The following is a 23,969-nucleotide window of genomic DNA, read 5'->3' on the forward strand; positions in this document are numbered from 1 at the left end:
GTTTGTGAGGAAAATAACAGTGCATTTTTGTCAGTTATTTTATCTAAACAGATCGATTAATTACTTCAAGATTTCAAAATCAAATAGCCTACTGATAATGTAGTAGCACTGTAAGATTACATTTATTTGAATGCATTATTGCTAAAGCGATTGAGTGTGAATGTGCTTTATCTGTTTAAATCATGCTTTAACCCGAAAATAATCAGTAAAAGAAACAGACAAACTCATATAGCCTTTAACATCGTGCTCGACTATTGCAGTCATTATAACCTGATCAAGCCATAGCTAAATATGTTTAACATGAATTCTTGCTGAATATGCAGTTATATTACGGCTGTTGGCATGAATTGTACTCGTGATGGAGGCTCCAGTCAGAATCACACCGCTCAGCTCATCCTTTGCTCGGCGGCGTGTCTGTCAGACTTACGGGGGAGGGTTGAGCCACTCTGAACTACGGGAGCCTGAGTGGTGCGTCGCTGGATGTTAAAAAGAAAACCGATTTTCATTCAAACAAACCGATGTAAATTACAAATTCGAGTTAATTGATAAAACCGATTAATCACCCAGCCCTACTTCCTTTCATATTTAATGAAAAATTATAAAAAAAAAAAAAAATGCAGCTGCATTTAAATGCAGGTGTGTAAAATATGTGCAAGATTTGCACTGCACGTGTGATGGTAGATGTGCAGCTTTTATTCTTATTTATTTTTATCTTCATTACAAATCTTGTTTGGTTTCATTTTGGATAATTGCATGTAAAAAATAATTTACGTTGTAATGCAAAATGTGAATTAATATTCATATGTATTTGTGCAAAAATTATGAATGCGCATTAATGACAGGGCGCATTAATATTCAACATTCAACAATCTGTGAATGTTGCATTTCTCTGTCGGAGAGAGCAGCACTGTGAATTTAGTCTTGCAGCAGACAAGAAAACATTTGTTTATTAATCATTAAAATGTCTCATTTTTCACAATTATTAGGCTACTTCTGCATGTACTTTGTGGCAAACTTAATGGATGTGCTTGAGCGTGAAATATTTTAACACTTGATAATGTAAATTTTATATAAACCTCTGATTAGTTGAATATAACAAATGAACGACTATAACTATATATTGCAGTATATAATAATATAGGCTTAGCTATAACCAAGCAAAAAATAATAATTTAAAGCTAAGCATAAGGTAAGGGTTGGGCTTTCTCATTCTCTCACTCGGGAGAAATCCGTTTCCATGAGACCAACATTAAGCAAGCAGGAGAACATTCATTCTACCTGAAGGAAGACGTATTTCATTGAGCTAATGCGGTAAACCCTCTGGAGTCGATTAACGCGGATACGCGTTATGAGTCATTTTCTCCTGATAACCCCGAAAAGAACTTAAATTACACTTTCAGTTTTTATCGTACAGATAAGAGCAATACATCAATCGAAGCTGTAAACAGCTGTACTTTTTTTTGGGATACAGACATAAAACTTTGTGCACTTATAAAATAAAGATAACTAACAAGGTGTGCTGTCTGCAGCCTTTGTCTGCGCTGATCTTCATTTACAAACACGTCATTCAAATGAACTGTAACTCCGTGAATACTCAAAGAAGAGACATGAGAGAGATATCTATAGAAAGCATGACATGTCTACTTTTAAACTAAACAAGTGCTGCCGAACAAATATTCTGTGATAAAGTAATTCATATGAAAACAACGCAATGCCCATTTTTCATGTCTCCCTTCATTATATCTAATGTGACCACGCCCCCGCGCTGATGGTATCGATGGAAAAAAAAATAATTAACAATATGTGGAGTAAGTGGACTTAATGCTGAATGTCTGGTGAATGACTAAATTTTTGGTCACACATAAGGCATAATTCAAAAATGCAAAGTGCTAGTAGTTTGAAAAAAATAAATAAGAGTTAATTATTGCTAAATGCTGGACCGTTCCCATTTCGCTCTGAAGATTTTTTTTAAACCAAGAATGAACCGAAATGAAAACATTTAGCTTTTTATCCGTACTGTGTGTGTGTATTATATATATATATATATATATATATATATATAAATATAATACACACACATACACATACATGCATGCATACATCTTATATTTACTGTTTAATAACAATAGCATGCATATGATCCTTTGTGTAAAGGTCTTTTAATTTTTGATGAGTAGACTGTAGCCTAAGACTCTTACGTTTTAAAATTAACTCACTGTAAATGTTTGAATATTTTTTAAAAGACATTACAATGTTATATCAATGTTATTGTTTTACTTCTTCCTTTTATCTCATTTTACAATTACATTCATTTCACAATCCGTCCCCTTGCGCCACCTGGCGGTAGTTTCGCAAATGATTTTAACACGCGACAGAATTACAGTTACCAGTTCAATGCAACTTTCTCCATTCCCAGGAGCAGAAGCCGCCATTAAGCGTGATGTAAACAGTGTGACGCGTAATCTATGACGTCGACGCGTCGTTGCAGCACTAGTACAGACCGAAAGTTTGGACACACCTTCTCATTCAAAGAGTTTTCTTTATTTTCATGACTATGAAAATTGTAGAGTCACGCTGAAGGCATCAAAACTATGAATTAACACATGTGGAATTATATACATAAAGTGATAAACAACTGAAAATGTCATATTCTAGGTTCTTCAAAGTAGCCAACTTTTGCTTTGATTACTGCTTTGCACACTCTTGGCATTCTCTTGATGAGCTTCAAGAGGTAGTCACCTGAAATGGTCTTCACTTCACAGGTGTGCCCTGTCAGGTTTAATAAGTGTTATTTTTTTGCCTTATAAATGGGGTTGGGACCATCAGTTGTGTTGTGCAGAAGTCAGGTGGATACACAGCTGATAGTCCTACTGAATAGACTGTTAGAATTTGTAATATGGCAAGAAAAAAGCAGCTAAGTACAGGAAAACGAGTGGCCATCATTACTTTAAGAAATGAAGGTCAGTCAGTCCAAAAAATTGGGAAAACTTTGAAAGTGTCCCCAAGTGCAGTCACAAAAACCATCAAGCGCTACAAAGAAACTGGCTCACATGCGGACCGCCCCAGGAAAGGAAGACCAAGAGTCACCTCTGCTGCGGAGGATAAGTTCTCTAGAACAACTGTTAAGAGGAGATTGTGTGAATCAGGCCTTCATGGTAGAATATCTGCTAGGAAACCACTGCTAAAGAAAGGCAACAAGCAGAAGAGACTTGTTTGGGCTAAAGAACACAAGGAATGGACATTAGACTAGTGGAGATCTGTGCTTTGGTCTGATGAGTCCAAATTTGAGATCTTTGGTTCCAACCACCGTGTCTTTGTGCGACACAGAAAAGGTGAACGGATGGACTCTACATGCCTGGTTCCCACCATGAAGCATGGAGGAGGAGGTGTGATGGTGTGGGGGTGCTTTGCTGGTGACACTGTTGGGGATTTTTTTAAAATTGAAGGCATACTGAACCAGCATGGCTACCACAGCATCTTGCAGCGGCATGCTATTCCTTTGGTTTGCGTTCAGTTGGACCATCATTTATTTTTCAACAGGACAAGGACCCCAAACACATCTCCAGGCTGTGTAAGGGCTATTTGACCAAGAAGGAGAGTGATGGGGTGCTGCGCCAGATGACCTGGCCTCCACAGTCACAGGACCTGAACCCAATCGAGATGGTTTGGGGTGAGCTGGACCGCAGACAGAAGGCAAAAGGGCCAACAAGTGCTAAGCATCTCTCGGGGAACTCCTTCAAGACTGTTGGAAGACCATTTCAGGTGACTACCTCTTGAAGCTCATCAAGAGAATGCCAAGAGTGTGCAAAGCAGTAATCAAAGCAAAAGGTGGCTACTTTGAAGAACCTTAGAATATGACATTTTCAGTTGTTTCACACTTTTTTGTTATATATATAATTCCACATGTGTTAATTCATAGTTTTGATGCCTTCAGTGTGAATCTACAATTTTCATAGTCATGAAAATAAAGAAAACTCTTTGAATGAGAAGGTATGTCCAAACTTTTATGTCTAAGCTCTGTACTGTATATATATATATATATATATATATATATATATGTGTGTGTGTATATATATAAAATTGTAAAGTGTAAAAACGTCTACAATATATGGTGTAAAAACGTCTGAGTGCTGCCCTCTTCAGGTTGAATGGTGGCTACTGCAGTTGATTTTTCCTATTGGATGTTTGCGGTGGCAGGTGACATAAGCAGTTTCCAGCTCATCACGCCCTTGGTATGAGCTACCACGCCCTTAGCAGTATAAAACCATCTTGGTCCGTCAAAATCACTGTAGTGAGTCAGGAGTTGGAATTGCGAGTATTGAAAATGACCAGGATAGAGTATTATAGCATCCATTTAGCATACCATTTATAAAGTTAGATTATTTTGTGTAGCCTATGTAGTTAATTAGCATAGTTGTTAGTGTAACGTTAGTATTGTTAAAAAACAGTTTGTTAGTAGCATAGTATTGCATTTGTTAGGATAGCTTCAAGTTGGCGTAGATTTATCTGTATTTAGTAGGGCTGTCAACTTTAGTCGTTTAGTCGACTAATCGGTCGAAGACGTCTTGGTCGACTGACATTTATACTGGTCGACCGGTTGCATATTTTTTTTTCTTTTTCAACAATGAAGAAATTTTCATTGATTTACTCCTTGATATTTATTCCTTTTATTACCAGTTATATATTACTGCATTCTAAATATAATTAGCCTATGTTTTATCCCAAACTTTAAATACTTTAATTTAGACATAACAGCGCCAGAGTTTAGCGCACCACGTGACACTCGGGAACCGTACCTGTGGCTGGCTGCACTGCTGCTTCGCGCTCAGTAAGGAATATAGGTAGGTTTGCTGCATTCAGTTAGAACGCTACTTGTTTTGGCTTTTGTCCAAGGAATTTAAATCTTTTGTCAGGCTGAATTAAAAAACAACAACAACAACAACAACAACAAAAAACGACAAGACCGTTACTCCAATCCTCCCTGGCTGTAGGTCTCGCATCTGATTTGTGATCTTCGCTTAGAATGGAGGCATACATGACAGTTAAAGCCCATTTTATCGATGTGGACTCTAAAATGAATAGCGTTGTGTTTGAAACAAAGCAGCACACATGGGAGAAAATGTCACTCAAGTCGCGGACGCTTACCACATTCCACCAGAGAAGCGGGTGTCAGTGGTAATGGACAACGCTGTCAACATGCTCTCCGTGGAGGGATTACTGAAGGGATCCGGTCAGTGGCTAGACGTGAGCTCCTCACTTTGCAGTTAAAAAAAACCACTTAACTTTCAAAGAATTGTATTATTATTATAGTTATGTATTATTTTAATGTTTTTTCGTTGTTGTTTTATAAATACTATATGACAATTGTTTAATAAATGTTCAATCAAAATGTAAAACATTGCGTCTTTTTTTTTTTTTTAGTCGACTGATCGTTGCGCAGGACAGGACTTTGGTCGACTAAGCACTTCTTTGGTTGACGACAGCCCTAGTATTTAGTACAGTGGTCAGGATGGTGCGTCTAGTGTTGCTGGTTGCAACAGCACTGCTGGACTGCATAGTTTTCTATTGAAAATTAGGCGCCAGTGGTTGCATGCACTTGGCCTGGAAGACCGCGAGTTCCCGCCTAGAGCTGGAGTGTGCAAACTGCATTTTACGCAGGATTGCTTCTCCAACGCAATGGAGATGGAAATGGGCTTCTCCACACAGCTCGCGCTGAAAAGCGACGCAGTGCTGATCGTGATGCGGGAGTTAAGAGCGCAGTTTGAGCCAACGGCTCGAATTGATATGGCTCACGCCCTGGCCGTGTGTCCACAGACACCACGACATCCTCCACTTCAAGTGAAGGTGGGTGAGAAAAAGTCCTCTACTTCAAATGAATGCTCTGTTGCAAAGCTACTTGCGTCACTAGTCACTCTCCATTTTAGCGACTCTGAAAGCAGCTGTCAATTAATCCGTCACTTCAGGTCTCTGGTTTCCCTCCCCACCCGCTCAGCCCCGCCCTCGGTTCGTCCCGTCTATCTCCGCTGTGCTCTGCCCACTTTTCAGCATTTTTCAAATATTGCCAGTGGGTGGAGTCAGGCTCTGATAAAATATAAAGTACAACTATACAAATAGGTCATGTAAAAAGATAGATAAGTAAAGCAGCACATGGTAGATGGAGTGCAAACCAGTGAAGTAAACGTGCAGATATAATGATTGTAGCAACCTTATTTACAGGAAATACATATCTGATATGCATCACTAGCTTTAAATAAATCCCTCATATAAAGTTTTGGTCATATGGCCCCCTCATGATCATGTTAAATAATCGTGATCACAATATTGACCAAAATAATCGTGATTATGATTTTTGCCATAATCAAACAGCCCTAGTGTGAAGTGAATGAATGTAAACTTTATGAATGAAAAGAGCACATATCAAACACCACATTGATGTTGCCCCTCTGTGCATCTCTCAGAAACCAGAGCTTGGCAAGAGTAATATCAACTAAAATAATACATCATACATGTTCTTTTATGTGTGTATATTTAAAAGGCAATGATTTAAACCTTATAGGCTAGGAAATGATACATGAATGAATGGAATAAGCACTGCACGATCATCAATTAAATAGCTGCGTTGCAGTCTGCGCATCTCTCAAAAACCAAACCAGCTCTCTGTCAAGAGAAGGCTAATAATCAGCTTAGATACAGATATATTTCCTACTAGGCATACATGTTTGCTTCTTTATCTTTTGCTGGTTTGTGTGGCACACGCACATTTGTTTAGTGAAGTTCAAAAAAAGACTTAAGACTGCTTAAAGATTTATGCATAATGAAAAAGTGCGCCTTAATTCAGTCGTGTTCAGACGATTACTAAACCTTTGTCATGAAAGCTCTCTACTTGTATGATCAATTTAATTTTAGAAGTTGTATACTTTAGAACACTGAATAGGGCAAATAGTTGAAGCACAAATATTTTTCCTTCTCATTTTTTCCATACTTTTCTAGCCTGAAAATTACTTGAGGCAAATAGTTACTTTTTAAAACTGCGCAGGAACCGGTGAGCCAAAGGAAATCATGTTGATTTATATAAACCTAATATTACAATGCAGTAGCAAGGTGTGTAAAGTAAATGAGTGTCAATTTTATAAATGAAATAAGCGCAAATGAAATAGTGTTGCACTTGCCTTTTTCCATGCACTTCCTGGAAATTACTTAAATAGATTTTCATATTTCTAAACCGCATAGGAAGTTTTACTGTTTTAATTAGAAAATATTTAAATATTTATGGATCACGAGAAGTCCCCAAAATGGGACTCGATCTTGCGCTCAAAACTTTGTCTATACAAGGGTATCAGCTTTCGACTGTTAGAAGATATTTAAATAAATGTTATCATCATTATATATTTTTTTTTAGTTAAACACTGCATTTGATCAGTGATAACTATGAAAAAAAAGAAGAAGAAAGATTCTAAAACCCTAACGGTCGTCGCAACTATAACTGTACGAAGTTCCGGTTCAAGCTCTGCCTACTTCCTGTTTTATCCGAATACAGATACAAATAATTTTGTGATTGTAACAGATACATATACTGGCTTCTAGTGTTGTCAAAAGACCCGGTACTTCGGTACCAAGTCGGTACTAAAAAAATTTTAATGTGATGGTACCAGGTTTCTTTAAGTACCGGTAGTACCAAGGTCCCGTTCAAACCCGGTTCAGCGCTATGATTTCCGCGAAGCAGAAAACGAGGACGGAATCTCAAAATCCAGTCATGAAAATGAAACTTACATTTTAATATGGACAGTCATGGAATTTGTCAAAGTTAGCATACATTAATCAAATCTCCATATGGACCAGTATCTGTAAATGTTAAGCCGCAAAAGTTGTTTGAAATATGAATCTGTGTTCTGCGTGTCTCTGTGTGAATTAATGAATGGCAGAGACGTAAGGGTTTGTTTACTACATAGACTGAAGCGCATGACGCTGGCATTAATTTCAGCATCTGAGCTTCAGAGTTCTCTCTCCATCAAGCGATCTGAACTTTTCAGTTCATCTCAATGGACGCACAGCGCACCTGTTTTTGATGCTCTGTAAACGCTTTGTGAAGGCGCACGACTCACCGTCGCTTTACTGATAGCGCTGTTTCTCACACATGCAAAGAGAGAGAGAGCGAGAGTCTTACCACGCTGAATCGACACGCTATATGTAAACTATTCTTTGTTGTCTTCTCCTGTCAAAATAATGGAGTTCATTCAGAATTATTCATATTCATTTTCCAACAAGCAGAAGATATACCGGTTTCTCCGGTAGTGGGCGGAGCTAATGCGCAAATGGCAATTTCATTGGCTGGCGCTGATTTAGTACCGTCCCTGTTTTGATTTCAGCAAATCAGTTTGACCTAACGCAGACAACGTGATTAATATTCATGAACCCAGCAGCTCATCAATTCATAGTGCATTGAATATACATTAGTATGATAGTAGAATTAGTAGTAGTATTATCTTTTAATAATAATTAATATGATCTATTACTATTTCTTTTTACAGAAACTCTCAATGACCAAAAATATCTTAAGCATCACCACCAGTCTTAAGTTCAGTTAAAATGACAAATATGCATTCATTAGGCCTAAAAGTTAAAGGCATTGTAAAGGCATTGTGCTAGAAATATTACTATTATTTAGTAAAATGTATGTGATACTGCTACTACGGTTGGAAAAATTTATAAAACTTGATTTTTTAAAGAATTAAATCTCAATATTTCTTCCATGTTTTCATTATAATAGCAAATCCCCTTTATTTACCAAAAATAAAATGAGTGTTTAAATTTCATAAATTAAAAAGACAAATTAAATTTGGGTGAAACTTGTTTACTGTTTTTCATAATTATATAACTTGTAGAAAAACTTTAAACACAATTGTAAATAAGTATAAAGAAAGGCATTGGTTTTATTTTTAGTGCTAAAAAGTTATTTTTTTTAATTAGCATATTTTTGTGTTTTGCTTTGGTACCGAAATTGGTACCGAGAACTGTGGATTTTCACTGGTATCGGTACCGAATACTGAAATTTTGGTACCGTGACAACACTACTGGCTTCACTGCACACCTCTCCTATATATATAAAAATATATATATATATATATATTAGGGATGCACCGAATATTCGGCCACCGAAGATTTTCGGCCGAAAATGGCCCAAAAGAGCATTTTCGGTTTTTGGCCGAAAGACTTATCACCGAAACAACACGGCCGAAATGTTGTGATGATGACGCAAACAGAAACCGCGACCTGAACGTGCACCTGCATAGCGCAGACCACGAGCTCCCCGCGACATTCACTTCACACCAGTGAGAACATTCTCTCTCTTCTTATTCCTTTATTCGCAGCACTAAAGCGTCTCCTAACAAAGAGATTGAGACGGACCACGAAGTGAGAACAAAGAAAGGTACAGTCTTATAGAGTCTGTTAGCACACGTCTCACTGAGATCTTTTCGGATCCTCTGCACTTCATCGCGAATGTGCTTGATCCGCGTTATAAAGATCATTACTTGGATGCGGAAATAAGGCAGCGCGCACGAGAAATGATACAGGCCGCGCTGGATGCGGAGAACCCCCGTGGAGACGGAGAAGCGCCAAGCGCAGGAGACAGATCAGAGCGCGGAAAAAAGACTCGTCTCTTGGCATTCACCCTCGTTGTCTGATATTTTCAGTGAAATTCTGCAAGAAAGTGCCTCAAATAATAATACATTGGCTATTGTTCTAGTTCTTAGGCTACTATATATGTGACATTTTATTTACAGTAGCCTATATATATATATATATATATATATATATATATATATATATATATATATATATATATATATATATATATATATATATACACACACACACAATACACACACACACACACATATATATATACATATACATACATAATATCAGATTGTAGCCATATTTCTGCTAGATTTCTGCTTTAATTTGATAAAACAAATTATTTATGCCCTGCCCCTATTTAAATACACTCTCTCAAATATTTCTCAAATGTCAGGCAGATGACAAGCTCAACTGCTCAACAGCTAGATGGTTATCTGTCTGAAGTCCCCATCCCCAGAAGTGATAACAGTCTTGCCTACTGGAGAAGTAATGCACTTTCTAGTCCTACAGAGAAAAATTTAAAATGCACTTCACCTAAATGCACTTTGTTTTTATGAGAGAACAGTTCATTTTAAAACCTTTCTGCAGGCCAGTAGGCCTGTACATTATCATTTAATATTCACATGAGTGGGATACATTTTTAGTTTGAATTTTATTTTATACTGTGCATTGTTGCAATGTGCTTAATAAATATTGCATAATTTGTAATTATGTATTTTTATGTTTTTTATAATTTATGTAATTGTAATTATCTTTGAAACTTTAATATTAATTTATGCAATTGCAATGTCTTAATTTTAGTAAAGTTAGTACATGGTCATAGCAATAAATGCAATGGAATAATTGGCATAATTTCTTTCGGTGTTTCGGTTTCGGTTTTCGGCCTTGGTTTTCTCTTTTTCGGTTTTCGGTTTCGGCCAAGAATTTTCATTTCGGTGCATCACTAATATATATATATATACACACACACACACAGAGACACAAAAATCTGTATCGGCCATGAAAAATCATGATTGTTGTATCACTAGGAACAGCCAAAGAGAAAAATGGAAACAAACCTTCATTGTTTGCCTTCCCGTTTCCTGTACTTCCTACAAATAAAAAGCATTTTGTGATTTGCTCCTCACACACAATTTAAACACATTCTGTACACATCATTCAGTAATTTACAGAAGTGCAAAATGCATGTTACTGGATTTACTCTAGGTAGTGGAATTTGGAGACAGAATTTGCATGTGTTAGGATTGAATTAAGAGCAGGATAACAGCAGGCTGTCTAAAAGACGCAGCTTATTGTCATTTAACAGTTAGCATGTAATATTTCTTCTTCATAGCTGCAAAAACACGAATGCTATAAAATGGGTTTCAAATTCTGCAGATGGAAAGCTAGCGTCCAGCAGATTTCAGCTCCAAACTGTAACACATGTGGACCAGCTAGTCAAGGCTTTTGGGATAACTTGATAACTACAGTGTTGAATCAGGGTTGGTAATGAAGTCTGCAGGACCATAGGGGTTCCTGTGTTATAGGCATTACTGTCATTGTTGGTCAATTACTGTGTATTTGCTTTTGTCTGAAAAGTTACAAATGACTGCATGTACAAAACATGAGAGTGAACCTGTATAGAAGCTCTTGAATCCTCCATCTGCACCTCTAGAGCTCAGACCTGCAAGTAAAACATAAGTGCATTTGAAATTTAAGTGTACATTCAGGTACATTAAATATGCAGATATTTTGAAAAATGAACACCGTATTTCTAGGACTATAAGTCGCATCAGTCCAAAAATACGTCATGACGAGGAAAAAAAACATAAGTCGCACTGGACTAGAAGTCGTATTTATTTAGAAAACATTACAGTCTACAGCCGCGAGAGGGACGCTCCATGTTTTCAGTGTAGACTACAGGAGCAATGAGCAGCATAGAGCGCCCTCTCGCGGCTGGAGACGGTAATGTTTTCTCTTGGTTCATGTCAAATTAAAGGTGCTCTAAGCGATGCCGGGAGTCGTAACTTCTTGTTGACGTTTAAATTGTTGTCAAACAAAACGGAGGCTAGCTAGACCCTCCCTCCTCATCCGTGCACTAACCCCCCAAACCCCACCCCCAAATCTTTCTTGTCGGTTATTTACTGGAACAGTTTGTTATGTTTTGTGGTGCGGGTGAGCCCAGTTTGTTTTTCTTGTTTGTGGAGCCTGTGGTGTCTAGAGACCCTGTTTTTTTACAGTGTGTTCAGGGGACAAGCAGCTAGTGGATAGTGAGGAGATGTTTGCTGGATGTGACAAAATGTTTTGGCCTAAAAAATGTGTGACATCACTTAGAGCACCTTTAATTTTGATAAATAAGTCGCACCTGACTATAAGTCACAGGACCAGCCAAACTATGAAAAAAAGTGTGACTTATAGTCCGGAAAATACGGTAATCAAGCAGGAATTGTTCATGTAGTTAGGCCTGTCATGATAAATTTTTCTGGATGATAAATAGTCCAAGAAATTATCGTGATAAACGATAATGTTGTCATTCTAAGACCAGTTTCAACTAATATAATGATAATGGCATAACATGTATACCTTTTCAAAGATCAATAAATTTTTTTATTTTATGGCTGTTTCGGAGCAAGAAATACCAACAGGTTGACTTTGTGTGGCTAAAAATTAATTAATTTTGTATATTGTGTGTATATGCCAGTTAGGGATGCGCATATTGACCGTTTAAACGTTAACTGAAAGTAAACATTATGACCGATAAAGTGGCTGTTCACATATCACGTCTTTTGTGCTCAAGTTCGTTATTTCAAATGCGGTATGCATGCTCATAATGGAAAAGACGTGCTTGTTTTTTCCAGGCGCGTCCGCAGCACATCTAGTTAAAAACATCTCAGCTTTTCAGAGTGACGCAAGAGCACCAGGTCATCTGACAAGAACAAACTCAATCAGCTTCCTTCGGGGTGAAATTCCCCGTTGTTTTTGAAAAATGGGGTGCACCCAAACACTGGCTTGCTCATTTTTTTTTTCATGTCGTTACAGCAAGGGCTTTTCGGTAGTGGAAATCCATTACCGAAATGTCCTTGTTGTAACGGATATCGCAGCTGATGGATGCTTAGCAACGACAGACGCCTCAGGATCGCAGCTGCCCGAGCGCTTTGGAAAGGAGAAAACAATGCGCGCGTGCACTGTGTGTGAACTCACTGGGCGCGTTGACACACGCAAACACACGCCTACAGACATATTTAGCTGAGCAAGCCAAATGAAGCGAGCGAAAAGTAGGCTTATTTCGACAGAAAGGGCAACTAAGTTACAAAAAAGTCTGTCCACAGGCTGCGCTCCAGACTTACCACACTTCACATTATGACATGCTACATTTAAATAAAAATTACCGCGGCCAAAAATATTATCAAGCTCTTTTTTTTTTTTATCACGCGATTAATTGATTTATCGACTATCACGACAGGCTTACATGTAGAAAGATTCAATAAGTGCTCAAGTGCAAAGAACAAAAAAAATTTCACATAAACCAGGTATCCAAAGTTGTCTGCAGACCGGAACAATGCAATACAAATTTTTTTTTTTAAAGGCTATAAAAAATTTATTACAGAAGACAATGCTGAATAAAGTCGCCGTTTTTGCTATTTTTGGGCCAAAATGTATTTTCGATGCTTCAAAATATTCTAATGGACCCTCTGATGTCACATGGACTACTTTGATGATGTTTTTCTTACCTTTCTGGACATGGACAGTATACCGTACACAGTTTCAATGGAGGGACTGAGAGCTCTCGGACTAAATCTAAAATGTCTTAAACTGTGTTCCAAAGATAAACGGAGGTCTTACGGGTTTGGAACAACATGAGGGTGAGTCATTAATGACAATTTTCATTTTTGGGAGAACTAAACCCGAAACCAGCCTAAGCAGGTTGACAGATTTTAGTTGGTCATTCAGCCCGGTCTTTGCTGGTCAGAAGGCTGGTTTTTGAGGGGTTTTGACCACTTCCTTAGCTGGTCATGCTGGGAGACCAGCTGAAACATCCAGCTAAAACCAGTTTGACCAAGCTGGGAGACCAGCCTAAACCAGTTAAGTTTAGGTTGGTTTTAGCGGCTTTTTTTTTTTTTTTAGCAGAATAGAATAATCTTTATTAATAATCATGATTTTAATCAAAATAATCGTGATTATCATTTTGACCATTATCATGCAGCCCTAATAGTATGATCAACTCACTGTCTGCCGCTGGCAGCTGGGTCATTACTTAAAAAAAAAAAAAAAAAATCTTATTTAATAACCAAAAAGAACGCTTCAAACTGTTTTCTAAATTAACATACACACACACACACATATATATATATATACATATATATATATATATATATATATATATATATATATATATATATATATATATATACACACACACATATACATACATGTATATATATATATATATATATATATATATATATATATATATGTATATATATGAACTGAATTCTGCCAATGTGCGCACTTACAAGGGTTTGTTAAATGGATAACGTTAATTAAGCTATGTGAGTACAGGGCTGCTCATGTCTGAAATTAATATGAAAAATTTACATAAAATTATACCTTATATTTGTTTAGCACGTTTTAATGTAAAAACTAAAATGAATTGTAAAACTTAGTTCTTTTTTTAAATTGTGTTCAACCTGGTGGGCCGCGGTTGTTGAGAACCACTGTCCTAACTTACCAAAACCTGAACTGCAGGATACAACAGGGCCCTGTAAAAGGATGAACAAATTAAGTTAGTAACGTTAACGTTTTTATTATTATTATTATTAATGTTCTAGAAGAAAGCACACTGAAAATACAATAATAAATACAAAGTGTAACAATTGTGATAAAATAAAACATTACTCATATCTAAAGATATTCTATTTGGTTTAATTCCTACAATTCAAATGTGTAAAGTAACGTTAGATCCAGTAACGTTACACATTTTGAATGTTTCCCTTATCCGACATACATTTTAGGTTCTGAAGTCTGTACTTTGAAACGAATCAGGTTTGATTTCGATCACAGAACGCACCTGTTGTACCTATTACACTAAACATCTGGCAAAAACTTCGCATCTACACCTCGAATGCAGCGCAAGTAGCTTAGAATAAAAGCACCTAACGTTACCAAATGCAAACCATACAAACTTCTATCAAATTCACTAATTAACTCATACTACTCACAAACAATGTAATGTTACATGTCGAAACAAAAAATAACAGCGCCTAATGTGTTCCCAAAAATATTGAAGCAAAGAATAACCGTTTGGAGAGTAAATTTCCACCCATGAGAGGATGAGTGTGGTGGGCCTTACCTGATCTTCCTCCCAGTCATCCATGATGAGCGGCTGCAGCTGAGAGAGGATTAACGTCAATTAAATATCTGCAAGATCTGTGACAGAACACAAAATGCAGTGAAAATCAGGTCCTACACCAGAATAATTCACTTATCTGTTAACTTTGTGGATTTAAATTACATTTTAACCGGTCATTATAGTTTCTGCACGATGTTAAACCTCTTTCAACGACAACCTCATTTAAAACGCCTAACGTTAGATATCGGAGTTAACAAAGGCAGCAGATAGCGTCGTTTATGTAACGTTAACTATAATAATATAGATACATTTAAGTGAAAATAATTAAACCAAGGTAAGTATATACACCAAAAGCGGCTAACGTTAATTGGACCGCAGCAGTAACGTTAACGTAAATGGCATTTTACCATTGATCACTTATGTTAAATATTCGACACTAACGAGTAAACTGTAAACCTTTAATCGTGTCCTTCGATCGCATTACTAAAGACCGAGGAATTAAATCACATTTGTATAGCTTATAAAGATAAAGAAGCATACGTTTTGCAGAAGTTGATGGCGGGAGCGCGTGAAGAAACCGCTAGCGAGAAAACCCGGGCAGAAATGACGCAATTATTCTGCGTGTGGGCGGGAAAATCGCCGTGATGTCCGATTCGCGCTTTTGAACAGATTCTTTTAATGAATCAGACAAACGATTCACAAATCTATTGGTCTGAATCGAGGGCCAATTACCTATTTTTATACAGTCTATGCCAATTACTGAAGTCATGACTCTTTCGGTCAAAACGAGTGAGTGAATGACTGAACCGATCCCATAAGCACACGTGGTGTTTAATGAGGATTTAAAGCTGCAGTTCTTTACCTTTTTTAAGTTCATAATTTACAAAATGCATATAATAAGTAAGTGCGCCATGAATCCATTTTCCGATATTTATTTTTTGCTTATCCTGAATCACTACGGTACACCTATAATAAGTTTTATCCTCGGACTATTTAAGGCGGAGTAGCCCAGTACTTGCGTGACTAGAGAGAATTAGCTCCGGCTTCTTCTGCAAGACGCACACCCGCCAGAGCACAAAAAAACAGTTAATAAGACTGCAGCTTTAAAGGAATAGCTCACCCACAATGAAAATATGCTGATGATTGTCTTCCCCATTTATTTTAAACAGCTCCCAAGAGCACTTGTGGTGTTTTATGAGGATTTTGGGTATTAAAATACACACTAGGATAGAAAAAAAGTATTACATATTAATTAAGTAAATGCATTTAAAGAGCAATTTGATGTTGCTGTGGTCACCTGCCCAGATATTTGGTCACCAGTAGATCCTATGAAGTGAAAAGCTGTGTGTTTGTGAAAAAAAAGAAAGTTTTTTTTTTTAATTAAGGCTTTTTAACTTTAAACTGTCACTTTTGGCCAAAAAGACCAATCCATAATCCATTATAACTCTTCCTCCAGTGAAAATATCCATCCCCTGTCAAGATCTCATGCCACCAACATATTTGTTTAAAACTCTTTTGGACTGTTTGCACTTGATATGTACTCTCCCTATTCAGATTAAATGGCTTTTTCACAGAAGAAAGCAATATAATGGAGAGCAGATGACTTGTATTTTAGCTAACAACAAAGGTTTCCAATTAAAAACATCTTGATGGATTTTGATGATGGATCACTTCACAAGATGTTAGTTGTCATGTGGATCACTTGTGGAGCTTTTATCAGATATCTGAATTACTCTACTACATCTTCTATGGCCTAAGAGTGAATACATTTCCAGAAAATAATCAGTTTGATTAAGCTAAGATGACTAAGTTGTCAAACATTTGTCCAGATAAAGCAAGCAAATTTCTTTCTAGTGTTGGGTGACAGAATCATGACAGTCCTATGTTTTTGGGTCTGACAAGACCAGGAATTCACCCTACCATGTGCTCTTTGCTGCTGTGTTATTGTTGTGCGGTGGGGCAGTTGTTGTCTGTTGCTGTTATTTTTATATTTGGACTTTAAGTAAAGCCTGTCTAACCCTGCACTCAAGTCCTCGACTGTCCCTGACTTGCACCCACACCTGTGACAGTTGTTCTTTTGTCCTTTATGTGCTGACATCCCAATGTTTGCTAAATAAGGTTTAGGATACGGTGGTTAAACCCTGAAGACGTTGTGACTCCTGTGACTGAATGTCTCTCCAAATACTCCTTATACTCCTAGAAGAGTGCTGAGTGTTTCACCAACAAGAAGTCCTGTTTACTAAACATAGTAATCATTTGCATTCGTTTGGAAAGTTTTTTGCATGATGCAAGATTTAGTAAAACTGTACTGGCCTCATTGAACCCACATTCAATTGTCCAGCAAGTTAAACACCTTCATGTAATAACTCCCGGAACCACGAGGTGATGTTGAGAGTGTAGCTTTATCACATAAATGGTGTGAAACTGAAAATACAAGTACATACACTGATAAGTTACATATTCTTTAACAGTTTTCTATATTACGTATGAGCAAACTACTGTTTATAGTGACTACTCAACTCAATCAATAGATTCTATATACTTTAAAAAATATATTAACTTGTAAATAATATCACATGTAAAAGATGAGAGAATATGCATTGTATTGGCAAGCATAAACATGCCATCCTAAATAACATCAAAATAAACATCTTTAACTATACAAAATGCAATGAACACAATAATGAGTAATGACAAAACAAGATGGCTTACAGGGAATGCCTTATTAATAACTTTGAATGGAGGATGTCCTTTGGATTAATGAATGCCCATAAAATGAAAGATCTCTGCCTCTGATTCAGTCTCTTTTTGATGACATCACTAATTGCATAGGCTAATACTAATGAGGTCACTTTCTAATTTCTTGCTAAACCTCATATGACCACAAGAGGCTGCTTGGCTTCATGATATCACACAATGTCAGGACACTCCCCGTCTGGGATCTTTGAGATACCACACTCTATGATGAACCTTCAGATTGGGACATTAGAAAGACCAGTTCTGAGATAGGCCTGTAAGTAGATCTTTGTCATGCCTTGTTTAACAACCTTCACTTCAGCTTTCCTTATCATTCCATCTTCGCTGGGAACAGCTTTCACTATGATGCCCATAGGCCATTCATTTCGTTTGGCTTGTTTCTCTTTAAGAAGGACAACATCTCCCTCCTTGATGTCAAGCTCTTTTTGTGGCCATTTTTTACGACATTGCAGAGTGCTCAGATACTCTCTGCGCCATCTATACCAGAACTCATCAGCCAGCACTTGAACACGTTTCCACTGGCATTTCAACATATCTCCTGTGTTGATGTCACCGAGAGGAGAGGAATGTGTGCTTGTTTTCTGGGTTAACAGAATAGACGGCGTTAGAATGTAAGTTTTCTCAGGGTCAGAGGAGACAGGTATCAAAGGACGCGCATTAATTATGGCTGTGACCTCAGCTAAGAGAGTACTTAACACTTCGTGAGTGAGTCGTGTTCTACCAGCTTGCAGCAACATACTATCCAAAATGCGACGTGCTACTCCAATCATGCGCTCCCACACTCCACCCATGTGTGAGGAGTGGGGAGGATTGAAGATCCAAGTACACTTCTGGTCTTGTAAGAAATCCTGCACTCTTTCCTTTTCAGGAACATTTATTCCCATTTCGTTACATGCACCAATAAAATTGGTGCCACAATCCGATCGTAGTTGCTTGGCTGGGCCACGCAGTGAAAAGAAGCGTCTCAGAGCATTAATGAAGCTTGAGGAACTAATTTCTTCCACTATTTCTATGTGAACTGCCCTTGTGCATAAGCATGTAAACAGCACTGCCCACCTCTTACTGCTTGCATGACCCCACCTTGTGCGCCTCGCTGTAACCTCCCACGGCCCAAACATATCCATTCCAACATATGAGAAAGGAGGGTCTACTTGAAGTCGTTCTGCTGGCAGATCGCTCATCTGCTGCTCCTTTACTTTCCCTCTAAGTCTCCTACAGGTAACACACTGACTAAGAACTCTACTGATGAGCCTCTTTCCTCCCACTATCCATAGACCACTAGCTCTCACTGCTCCCTCCGTAAAATGCCTTCCTTGATGTTTGACCCTTTCATGGTAATATCTTATGAGAATAGTTGATATGTGATTCCCTCCAGAAATTATGACAGGGTTTTTCTCTTTTGCTTCAAAGCCTGCACGGTGTATCCGTCCACCAACTCGGAGAAGACCATCACTGTCAATGATGGGATTCAGCTTAATGAGTGAGCTTTGTTTAGAAATGTTGCGGTTTGCTTGGGTGTGCTTAAATTCCTCAGAATATACTTCCTGCTGCACACTTCTAATAATTTATCTTTCTGCTCTTTCCAGAGAATCCGCAGAAATACCATTTTTGCAGACATGCCAACCAGCACATTCTCCAACCTTTGTTGGGTGGGCGAAACAGTAAGCAATGTGACTGAGACGAGTTACAGCTTTGACAGCAGACTTCCATCTGGAAAAACGTTTCCATCGCTTTGAGCTCAGGTTATTTTCAGAAACACTTGTGGACAAAGTATTCACCTCTGGTCGAAGTTCTTTGTCATCATCTGGATGAATTAACTCAAAACTGATTTTCTCCTCTGGAGCCCAAACCAGTTCACCATGAAGGAAAGGAGGTCCAGTCAACCATGTGGTAGTAAGGATTTTGGAAGCTGGAACGGAGCGTTAACCATGATCAGCTGGGTTTTCGTCTGATGGCACATAATGCGACTTTTCAGGTTTTGTGGACTGCTTAATTCTTTGCACTCTGTTATTAGATGTAGAAGCGTCGTGACTGGTTGTGAATATAACCCAAGACAACTTTGCTGTCAGTATAGAAGCTAATTGAATTGAATTCCACTTCTATTTCTTCACTTATGACTTCTGCAATCTCTACGGCCATTACTGCTGCACACAGCTCTCGTCTCAGAACAGTAAGATCAGGCCGTGGGGCAAGTCTCGACTTCCCTAGCACAAAGCCCACTTCTCTAAGCCCGTCTTTGGCTATGACTCTAAGATATGCGACTGCAGAAATAGCCTTGATTGAAGCATCTGAAAAAACCCATAGGTCTACAATCTGAGCTTCAGAGAGAGACATTGATGAGTATGTGCGGGGTACATGAATTTCACTGAGATCATGCAGAGAATTTTGCCAATCCATCCATCTTCCTTTGAAACTCTCAGGGAGGCTTGAATCCCAATCACCGCCTTGAACCATCATATCCCTAAGCAGTAGCCGACCTTGTATAGTTATCGGTGCCAGGAAACCCAGAGGGTCGAACAGACTGTTGACCACGGAAAGCACCCCTCTTCGCGTATATGGTCTTTCTGTTTTTGGAATGTGAAATGTCAAGATGTCTGTCATGATACTCCATTTAACTCCGAGACTTCGTTGATCGGGTAGATAGTCTACAAATAGATTACGATTCTGAAGTTCTTTGGCTCTATCTTCCATTGGAAATGCATCCAACACCTCAGCTTTATTTGAGGCCACTTTGTGGAGCTTGAGGTTTGAAGCAGCTAACATTCTCTGTGTTCTTGTGAGGACGTCAATGGCTTCCTCAACAGTTGGGAATGACTTCAGTGCATCGTCCACATAAAAGTCTCTTTCGAACAAAGTGGTGCTAAGCGGTGCCCACAGAATAACATAGGTTTCATAGACAATTGGACGAGCTTTTGGGGCAGACCTGACCTGTTTAAAAGAGATGGTCTTCATCCCTCCTGGGGTGGCGCCACTCTTCTCTCTAGAAATATGGCAAATAGTCTTAGTGTTTATACTTGACTAACTGGGGCCCAGGTCAGGAAGCAGACAGACTGGCTAAACCGACCGTCTGCTAGCTGCCTCCCGTCACAGAGGTCAGTTAATTCTCAGCACATAGAGACTCTTTCACCTAGATATCACACTATAGAGTCTGTGTCTGTTCCCCGAACTAGAAAATACAAAAAACGTCCAAACCAAGTTAAGATTAACAATTTAATTGAGGTTCAACAAATAAAAAACAGAAGCAATATGGATAAACAAATGATAAAGCTTGGCTTATTGAATATCAGATCCCTTTCTACGAAAACACTTTTTGTAAATAATATGATCACTGATCATAATATAGATGTACTCTGTTTGACAGAAACCTGGCTAAAACCTGATGATTACATTATTTTAAATGAGTCCACCCCCCAAGATTACTGTTATAAACATGAGCCACGTCTAAAAGGCAAAGGTGGAGGTGTTGCTTCAATTTATAACAACGTTTTCAGGATTTCTCAGAGGGCAGGCTACAAGTATAACTCGTTTGAAGTAATGGTACTTCATATAACATTATCCAAAGAAACAAATGTTAATGATAAATCCCCTGTTATGTTTGTACTGGCTACTGTATACAGGCCACCAGGGCACCATACAGACTTTATTAAAGAGTTTGGTGATTTTACATCCGAGTTAGTTCTGGCTGCAGATAAAGTTTTAATAGTTGGTGATTTTAATATCCATGTTGATAATGAAAACGATGCATTGGGATCAGCATTTATAGACATTCTGAACTCTATTGGTGTTAGACAACACGTTTCAGGACCTACTCATTGTCGAAATCATACTCTAGATTTAATACTGTCACATGGAATTGATGTTGATGGTGTTGAAATTATTCAGCCAAGTGATGATATCTCAGATCATTATTTAGTTCTTTGCAAAATTCATATAGCCAAAATTGTAAATTCTACTTCTTGTTACAAGTATGGAAGAATCATCACTTCTAACACAAAAGACTGCTTTTTAAGTTATCTTCCTGATGTATCCAAATTCCTTAGCATATCCAAAACCTCAGAACAACTTGATGATGTAACAGAAACTATGGACTCTCTCTTTTCTAGCACTTTAAATAAAGTTGCTCCTTTACGCTTAAGGAAGGTTAAGGAAAACAGTCTGACACCATGGTATAATGAGCATACTCGCACCCTAAAGAGAGCAGCCTGAAAAATGGAGCGCAGCTGCAGGAAAACAAAACTAGAGGTATTTCGTATTGCTTGGCGGGAAAGTAACATATCCTACAGAAAAGCATTAAAAACTGCTAGATCCGATTACTTTTCTTCTCTTTTAGAAGAAAACAAACATAACCCCAGGTATTTATTCAATACAGTGGCTAAATTAACGAAAAATAAACCCTCAACAAGTGTTGACATTTCCCAACACCACAGCAGTAATGACTTTATGAACTACTTTACTTCTAAAATCGATACTATTAGAGATAAAATTGCAACCATTCAGCCGTCAGCTACAGTATCACATCAGACAGTGCACTATAGACCCCCTGAGGAACAGTTCCACTCATTCTCTACCATAGGAGAGGAAGAATTGTATAAACTTGTTAAATCATCTAAACCAACAACATGTATGTTAGACCCTATACCATCTAAGCTCCTGAAAGAGGTGCTTCCAGAAGTCATAGATCCTCTTCTGACTATTATTAATTCCTCATTGTCATTAGGACATGTCCCCAAAACCTTCAAACTGGCTGTTATTAAGCCTCTCATCAAAAAACCACAGCTTGACCCCAAAGAACTAGTTAAATATAGACCAATCTCGAATCTCCCTTTTCTGTCCAAGATACTAGAAAAGGTGGTATCCACACAATTATATTCCTTCTTAGAGAAAAATGGTATATGTGAGGATTTCCAGTCAGGATTTAGACCGTATCATAGTACTGAGACTGCTCTTCTTAGAGTTACAAATGATCTGCTCTTATCATCTGATCGTGGGTGTATCTCTCTATTAGTTTTATTGGATCTTAGTGCTGCGTTTGACACAATTGACCACAACATTCTTTTGCATAGACTTGAATACTTTGTTGGCATCAGTGGAAGTGCATTAGCATGGTTTAAATCGTACTTATATGACCGCCATCAGTTCGTAGCAGTGAATGAAGATGTATCCTATCGATCACAAGTGCAGTATGGAGTACCTCAAGGCTCAGTACTAGGGCCGCTACTCTTCACGCTTTATATGTTACCCTTGGGAGATATCATCAGGAAACATGGTGTTAGCTTTCACTGTTATGCTGATGATACTCAGCTCTATATTTCTTCGCAGCCCGGTGAAACACACCAATTTGAAAAACTAATGGATTGCATAGTCGATATAAAAAACTGGATGACGAGTAATTTCTTACTGCTAAATTCTGAAAAAACAGAGGTGTTAATTATAGGACCTAAAAACTCTGCTTGTAATAACCTAGATCACTGTCTAAGACTTGATGGTTGCTCTGTCAATTCTTCGTCATCAGTTAGGAACCTAGGTGTGCTACTTGATCGCAATCTTTCCTTAGAAAGCCACGTTTCTAGCATTTGTAAAACTGCATTTTTCCATCTCAAAAATATATCTAAATTACGGCCTATGCTCTCAATGTCAAATGCAGAAATGTTAATCCATGCATTTATGACCTCAAGGTTAGATTATTGTAATGCTTTATTGGGTGGTTGTTCTGCACGCTTAGAATCAGAATCAGAATCAGAATCAGAAAGAGCTTTATTGCCAAGTATGCTTGCGCATACAAGGAATTTGTTTTAGTGACATAAGCTTCCAGTAAACAGAGACAACAACACACAGACAAAAAAAAAAAAAAACAAAAAAAAAAACCAAAACAATTTACAGGAGATTTACAAATTGGCAAATAAATAAGTGTATAAACAATTGTGCTATAAATGATAATGGAATAGGATTGAGTGAGATGCAGGAATGTTCTAGGATGGAGGGGTAACAAATAAATATAAGGATATTGCACATTTTTGCATAAGTTTAAGTGGGAAACATTTAACTGTTCATGAGGTAGATTGCCTGGGGGAAGAAACTATTCTTGTGCCTTGCTGTTCTTGTATTTGCGGCTCTGAGGCGCCGGCCAGATGGCAAAAGTTCAAAGATGGGGTGACTTGGATGTGAAGGATCCAGAGTGATTTTCTGAGTCCTTTTCCTCACTCTGGATGTGTACAGTTCTTGGAGGGTGGGCAGGGGAGCACCA

General features: G+C 38.0%; 2 long non-coding RNA genes across 2 annotated transcripts in view; one reads left to right on the forward strand and one right to left on the reverse strand.

Moving 5' to 3' along the window:
- Positions 1 to 23,969, forward strand: part of LOC132127697 (uncharacterized) — a 64,431-nt gene that overhangs the window by 36,781 nt on the left and 3,681 nt on the right. The window lies entirely within an intron of this gene.
- Positions 10,695 to 15,652, reverse strand: LOC132127672 (uncharacterized). Its single transcript, XR_009427575.1, has 5 exons — positions 15,509 to 15,652; positions 14,969 to 15,045; positions 14,348 to 14,378; positions 11,255 to 11,302; positions 10,695 to 10,730 (listed from the first exon to the last, which is right to left on the reverse strand). It is a non-coding gene; the product is annotated as an uncharacterized LOC132127672 (long non-coding RNA).

This window comes from Carassius carassius, chromosome 45 (assembly GCF_963082965.1).
Source record: "Carassius carassius chromosome 45, fCarCar2.1, whole genome shotgun sequence".
NCBI lineage: Eukaryota > Metazoa > Chordata > Actinopteri > Cypriniformes > Cyprinidae > Carassius > Carassius carassius.